Below are 6,946 nucleotides of genomic sequence, written 5' to 3'. Positions count from 1 at the left end.
AAGTCAATCTGTGATGAATGGCTTTATATCGTATACATTGAGAAAACAGCACTTCTACAGTTTCTCACATTCACGTTGCAGACGATTTCTACATTCGCTATAAGACGAAACCGTGAACGCATTACAATTACATATGTATATTTGGTATCTTATTATCTTAACATACTTACGTATATACTATAGGTATTAGACTAACTAACTTTCATAACTACATTTTGATCCATGTTTCAATGTTTATATTATATTAAAATTCATCTAACTCGTTTTGTCATAAGGTACATACGAATATGCATAATTTTTACTACCGACAGATACTATATAAGTCGTAAATCCAACAGAAAATTGTTATGTTAAGTATATGAGAACTAGTATTTACCGATTTTATCAACTCTGCACAATTCTCGGAAGGCTGAATGTTCCATCTGTTCCGCAAAATCCATCTCGTATGATCGCTTAAAAGGCAGGAATGCCAAATGTCGTACCGGTTCTACGTTACCGTAATTGACCCGGGTTTTGTCCGGCCAATGACTGTTATTTCGGAGATCCAGCCCTGCTTGAGTCGGTAAGTTCTTTTTTGTAGTTTTTGTGGTGACATATTTACAAGCATGCGCATATAAGTAAGTTTGTTTACGTAATATTTGTTTGGCAGTATCATGCACCCATATGTATATTTTTAAGCAAACTTTTCATTCAATGCTAAGCTCTGTTAATGCGCCACAGTTAATATACATACTTATCTCCTTCCGAAATGACTGAGGTAAAACATCTCCATCGCATTTTGTTAGGTTTTCTGAAAGTATTTCCCTTCATCCAGCAGACTGAGGTAAAACATCTCCATCGCATTTTGTTAGGTTTTCTGAAAGTATTTCCCTTCATCCAGCAGACGTACTTTACAATTTCGCACGTGCACCAATCAGAAGGCAGTATATGTATGTATGAATGATTTTCGTTAACTATGTTTTAAATAAAAATAATTTAAAAGTGCATATGTATGTATATTGATACATTAGACTGGTATTGGGTTGTTCACTAAGTAATTTCGTTTTGCTAGTGCAATGTAAACAAAAATTTTTATTGTATAAAACATTTTATGAAATTATATATTCTCCATTTTGATCAAATACTTATTTCCATCGTTCGGACAAGAAACTGATTCCACGCTCGTAAACATTTTGATACTTTCATGCAAAAAACTGGTCAAAGTAGTTTTTGACGTCCTGATTTGGTGTGAACGTTCTCTCGTTTAAAAACTTTGCAGAGACCGGGAAAAGTAATCGTTCGAAGGTGCAAAGTTTGGAGATTATGGTAGATGTAGAAGCCCATCTCATTTCAGTTGCAAAAGGCTTGGAGAGTCTTCAAACATGTATGAGGACTCGCATTATCCTGATGGAAAACTACACGTTTTCTATTAATTATTTCTGGCCTCTTTGGTTTGACTGCGTCACTCGATTTGTTAAGCTGAAATGTAACTTACATTAGAAATAATGTGATATTGTTGAGCAAAAACTCAAAATGAGCAATCCTGTTGAAACCCCTCATACAGATATTTTAACTTTTTTTGGTAGCGAACGGTCTTCGAATTAGTTTGAGATGTTTCATCCTTTTTAAGTCATGATTTCTTGCGTTTTACTTTCTTATAAATAACTCACTTTTTCGCCTGTAACAATGCGCTTCTAAAATGTGTCACCTCTTTGACGATTGATAAGCAAATCTCAATCGTTAATGCGACGAAGCAAATTGCGTTCTGTAAGAACACGTGAAACCCATATGACAAGCTTGGAAATTAAACCTAGATGTTTCAAGTGCTTATGAACGGTCGCACAGAACAAATTTATTCTTTTAAAAATTTCCCAAGTTGTTATTTGACGAATTGCAACTAATAATTATTCACACTTGTAGAAATCCCAGATGTGATCTTGTGAGTAATGCTCAGAGCATACGGAAATTATGAAAATAACACTTCTCCAGCCCGCTGAATGGCAGGGAAAGCATAAAATCAGGAGATGGTGAACCCGATCCTTCTACCGATGATGATAGAGCAGAAGTTCCATTGCCCGACGATAAGGAAGTTCGATGGATTGCCGGCCGACAGGTAAAAGCATGCTCAACCATTGGAATTTAGGTTTGCTCCACAAAAAGGGGACCACAAAATCTGCGCCAACTGCCGTTGGATAAGCCTCCTCAACATCGCATATAAGGTTCTATCGAGCGTATTGTGTGAAAGATTAAAGCCCACCGTCAACAAACTGATTGGACCTAATCAGTGTGGCTTTGGCCAGGAAAATCAACAATTGACCAGATATTCACCATGCTCCAAATCTTAGAAAAGTCCCGCGAAAAGCTCTGTCATAACTTCGAAATCGTAGATAATTTCGTCTATCTTTGAACCAGCATCAATTCCAACAACAACGTCAGTTTCGAGATCCAACGGAACATAGCCAATAGGTGCTACTACGGACCAAGTAGGCAATTGAGAAGTAAAGTTCTCTCTCGACGAACAAAAACAAATTTGACGCAGTACCCGCGGAGTGAACCATAAGAAGGGGAAGACCTCCAAAGGAGGTCTAGAAGGACCTGGCTTCGCTTCGAATCTCCACTTGGTGCCACCTTGCGAAAAGAAGAAACGACTGGCGCGCTGTTGTTAACTCGGCTATAACCCCGTAAGCGGTGTATACGCCAATAAAGAAAATTTATACACACCGGTTTCAGGAGTCCTTTCAGATCATGGTGCCTCCTCAAAATTGAAATTGCCAGAACGAAATTATGGAACCAAAATATGGCATTGGCGTTTGGTCAACACGTGTTCTTCGTGCACGTTAAATAATATTCGCCTTGCTTAAACTGCATTTTTACCCATTTTGTAGCAAAACTGTAAAATCCTTCGGTTGGCAGATAAGACTTTGGAGTGGTACGATGGCAAGCAGGCTAAGCAGGGACCTGAGAAGTAGGATCAAATGAGCCCTCACCTTCGATCAAGCAGCAGAGGTCGCAGGAGAGGGAATGATCCCGTTCTTTTTGTTAGTGAGTGTTGTGTGGTGACGTCTGTCTGAGCGTGGTGGTGTTCTTTGGTGTGATATGTTGCATTAGGGGGCGGCAGTTTTTTCAAGGTAGAGTGGTGTGTATGTTACAAGCAACACATTTGTATAAGTAATAAAAGAAACTTGCACTTTTGTGACCACTAGCAGAACTGAGCTCCTTAACGTAGCACTATCCTCTAGAGAAATTACTCACCTGATCTTGGAATGGAGAGTTCTAGGCGAATACTTCTTCTATGATCATAAGTACATTAGTTTTAACTTGTACGCGGTGTGCCCCTTTAGGAATACCAATTGGCCTGTATTGCTGGAAGTTTCCATCAGCTCTTTCAACTGCGCCTGACAAGGACTCGATCATATCCGCAAGTGCGATTTATGAGCTCATCAAGGACTTCAGCTATGTTTTTAGGACTACTCTTAAAGGCTCTTGTCATCTGAATACTCAAGAAAATCTCTTTTATGGACATCGGAGCTAATGAGGATCAGATATTCGAGCAGAAGATTCTTCAACAAAGACCGTTGAAGTAGCTCTAATTAAGATTGGGCGCGAAAGTGTAGTGTGGTGTTAAGAGTCCTCAATCTGTAAGCGGATTTTGACGAAAATCTCCACAGAGGTATCTGAGAAATACGGAGAGTGGTGGAATCGCGATCTGTGAAGAGTCGTTGAAACAACTCCTGCATGGTCGGATGGAGAAGCGCCGAGGGGGCAGCGTAGTCTTCCTAGACATTTTGGATAAAGGTCACCTTACATGGGCGTTTAATTCATTCAAAGCTTTCAAGTTCCCGGACCCTGTGGCATCATATTGGCGCAACTGCAGCGGACGGTTAAGTTCTCATTCAGCTGCCTGGCCCTATCTGGCCCCTGTTGGCAAGAGTTATCCTGCGTTGGATTTCCAGGCTGACATTGTTGGCGGTATTTACGCTGGTTCCCACATATATGAAACTATTTAACACTTCAAAGTAATGACTGTCAACAGTGACGTGGGAGCCAAGTCGCGAGTGCGACGACTGTTTGTTTGATGACAGGAGATATTTCTTATTGCCCTCGTTCACTGCCAGACCCATTTGCTTGGCTTCCTTGTCCAGTCTGGAGAAGGCAGAACTAACGGCGCGGGTGTTGAGGCCGATGATATCAATATCACCGGCATAAGCCAGCAGCTGTACACTCTTATAAAAGATTGTACCTGCTCGATTAAGTTCTGCAGCGCAAATTATTTTCTCCAGCAGCAGGTTGAAGAAGTCGCACGATAGGGAGTCGCCCTGTCTGAAACCTCGTTTAGTATCGAACGGTTTGGAGAGGTCCTTCCCGATCCTGACGGAGCTTTTGGTGTTGCTCAACGTCAGTTTACACAGCCGTATTAGTTTTGCGGGGATACCAAATTCAGACATCGCACCATGAAGGCTGCTCCTTTTCGTGCTGTCGAAAGCAGCTTTGAAATCGACGAAGAGGTGGTGTGTGTCGATTCTCCTTTCACGGGTCTTTTCCAAGATTTGGCGCATGGTGAAAATCTGATCGGTTGTTGATTTTCTAGGTCTAAAACCACACTGAGGATGGAGTCATGTGTAAATTCCAATCGTTGGGCATGCATTTGTCCGACCATATTTTACAAAGAAGCTGATGCATGCTCCCTATTAGTTCTTCGCCGCCGCGTTTGAATAGCTCGGCCGGTAGTCCGTCGGCCCCTGCCGCTTTGTTGTTCTTGAGGCGAGCAATTGCTATTCGAATTTCTTCATGATCGGGCAATGGAACGTCTGCTCCATCGTCATCGATTGGGGAATCGGGTTCGCCTTCTCCTGGCGTTGTGTGTTCACTGCCATTCAGCAGGCTGGAGAAGTGTTCCCTCCATAATTTAAGTATGCTCTGGGCATCGGTCACTAGATCACCCTTTGGGGTTCTACAAGAGCATGCTCCGGTCTTGAAACCTTCTGTTAGCCGCCGCATCTTTTCGTAGAATTTTCGAGCATTACCCCTGTCGGCCAGCTTATCAAGCTCTTCGTGCTCACGCATTTCGGCCTCTTTCTTCTTCTGTCTGCAAATGCGTCTCGCTTCCCTCTTCAACACTCGGTATCTATCCCATCCCGCACGTGTAGTGGTCGATTGTAACGTTGCGAGGTAGGCAGCCTGTTTTCTCTCCGCTGCGACACGGCACTCCTCGTCGTACCAGCTGTTCTTTTGCACTTTCCGAAAACCAATGGTTTCGGTTGCAGCTGTACGTAAGGAGTTTGAAATGTCGTCCCACAGTTCCCTTATACCGAGTTGTTGACGAGTGCTCTCAGATAGCAGGAGTGCAAGCCGAGTGCAGAAAATCGTTCGGCTGTCTGTTGTGATTGCAGCTTCTTGACGTCGAATCTTCCTTGTGTTTGTTGGCGCGCGTTTTTTGCTGCACAGAGGCGGGTGCGAATCTTAGCTGCAATAAGATAGTGGTCCGAGTCGATGTTAGGACCTCGGAGGGCACGCACATCTAAAACACTGGAGACGTGTCTTCCGTCTATCACAACATGATCGATCTGGTTGGTAGTTTTTCGATCCGGAGACAGCCAGGTAGCTTGATGAATCTTCTTATGCTGGAATCTAGTACTACAGATAACCATATTTCGGGCCCCGGCGAAGTCGCTCAGCCTCAACCCATTTGGGGATGTTTCGTCGTGGAGGCTAAATTTACTGACCGTAGTGCCAAAGATACCTTCTTTGCCCACCCTGGCGTTAAAGTCGCCAAGCACGATTTTGACATCGTGGCGGGGGCAGCGCTCATATGTGTGCTCCAAGCGCTCATAGAAGGCATCTTTGGTCACATCGTCCTTCTCTTCCGTCGGGGAGTGGGCGCAAATCAGCGATATGTTGAAGAACCTCGCCTTGATGCGGATTGTGGCTAGACGTTCATTCACCGTAGTGAATGATAGTACTTGGCGACGTAGTCTCTCTCCCACCACGAATGCCACACCAAACTTCCGTTCCTTTATATGGCCACTGTAGTAAATGTCTCGAGGACCTACTCGTGTCAGTCCTTGTCCCGTCCATTGCGTTTCTTGGACGGCGGTGATGTCAGCTTTCGCTCTAACGAGGACATCAACCAGCTGGGCAGCGTCACCTTCCCATTTAAGGGACGGGACATTCCAGGTGCATGCCTTAATATCGTAGTCCATATTTCATTTGCCATGGTCGTCATCATAAGGGGGGTCGCTCATCCTAGGCTTGTTGCGTCTTTTCATTGGGGTGTTTTTTTTTACGTGGCGGGTCCCAAACCCATCGCACAACCCTATGTAGGGGATGTTTCGCCTTCTCACTTTAGCTTGCCTTCAAACGGATGTTCTTAGGCTACTCAGAGGATACTTGGTCAAAGACCGGCAGTCGTGAGCTGCTTGCGCCATATGTAAAATAATCGTTTCTGGCCACTCCCAAGTGAATGGCGATCAGAGAACTTTCCTCACTTGCGTGAACGTCTACACATGGCCCCATTCTCCTATCGTTAATACCACTTACGCGGTTATAGCCAAGTTTACTAAAGCGCGTCATTCGTATATTTACTGTAGATAAGGGCGCGTACTGCAAATGGGAAAGGTACTCAAGTTTTTGGAAAAGTAACGTGAGGGATCATAAATAGAAAGGTACATAATTTTAAAGTGGCTGATGTCGTCGACGAATTCATAATTGGAGTAGACTTTCAACAAATAAAAAATCTACACTGACATGTAGAGTAGGGTTATGACTTATACGAACACGAAAGTGACCCTTATGTTCGGATAAGGTAACTAACACAACATTAGACGAGTGCTAATAATAGAGAAGCAACAGATTCCACCAAAATCAGAAGCACTTATTTGGACAGAAATATATGGAAACTATGGTCGAAACAAGTTTTGGGTTGTTGCGGCAGCAGAAGATTCTACGCTACGTAGGAAAACTTTGACTA

Source organism: Bactrocera tryoni, unplaced genomic scaffold, assembly GCF_016617805.1.
Source record: "Bactrocera tryoni isolate S06 unplaced genomic scaffold, CSIRO_BtryS06_freeze2 scaffold_11, whole genome shotgun sequence".
In the NCBI taxonomy this organism is placed as follows: Eukaryota; Metazoa; Arthropoda; class Insecta; order Diptera; family Tephritidae; genus Bactrocera; species Bactrocera tryoni.
This window is presented reverse-complemented; position numbering follows the sequence as displayed.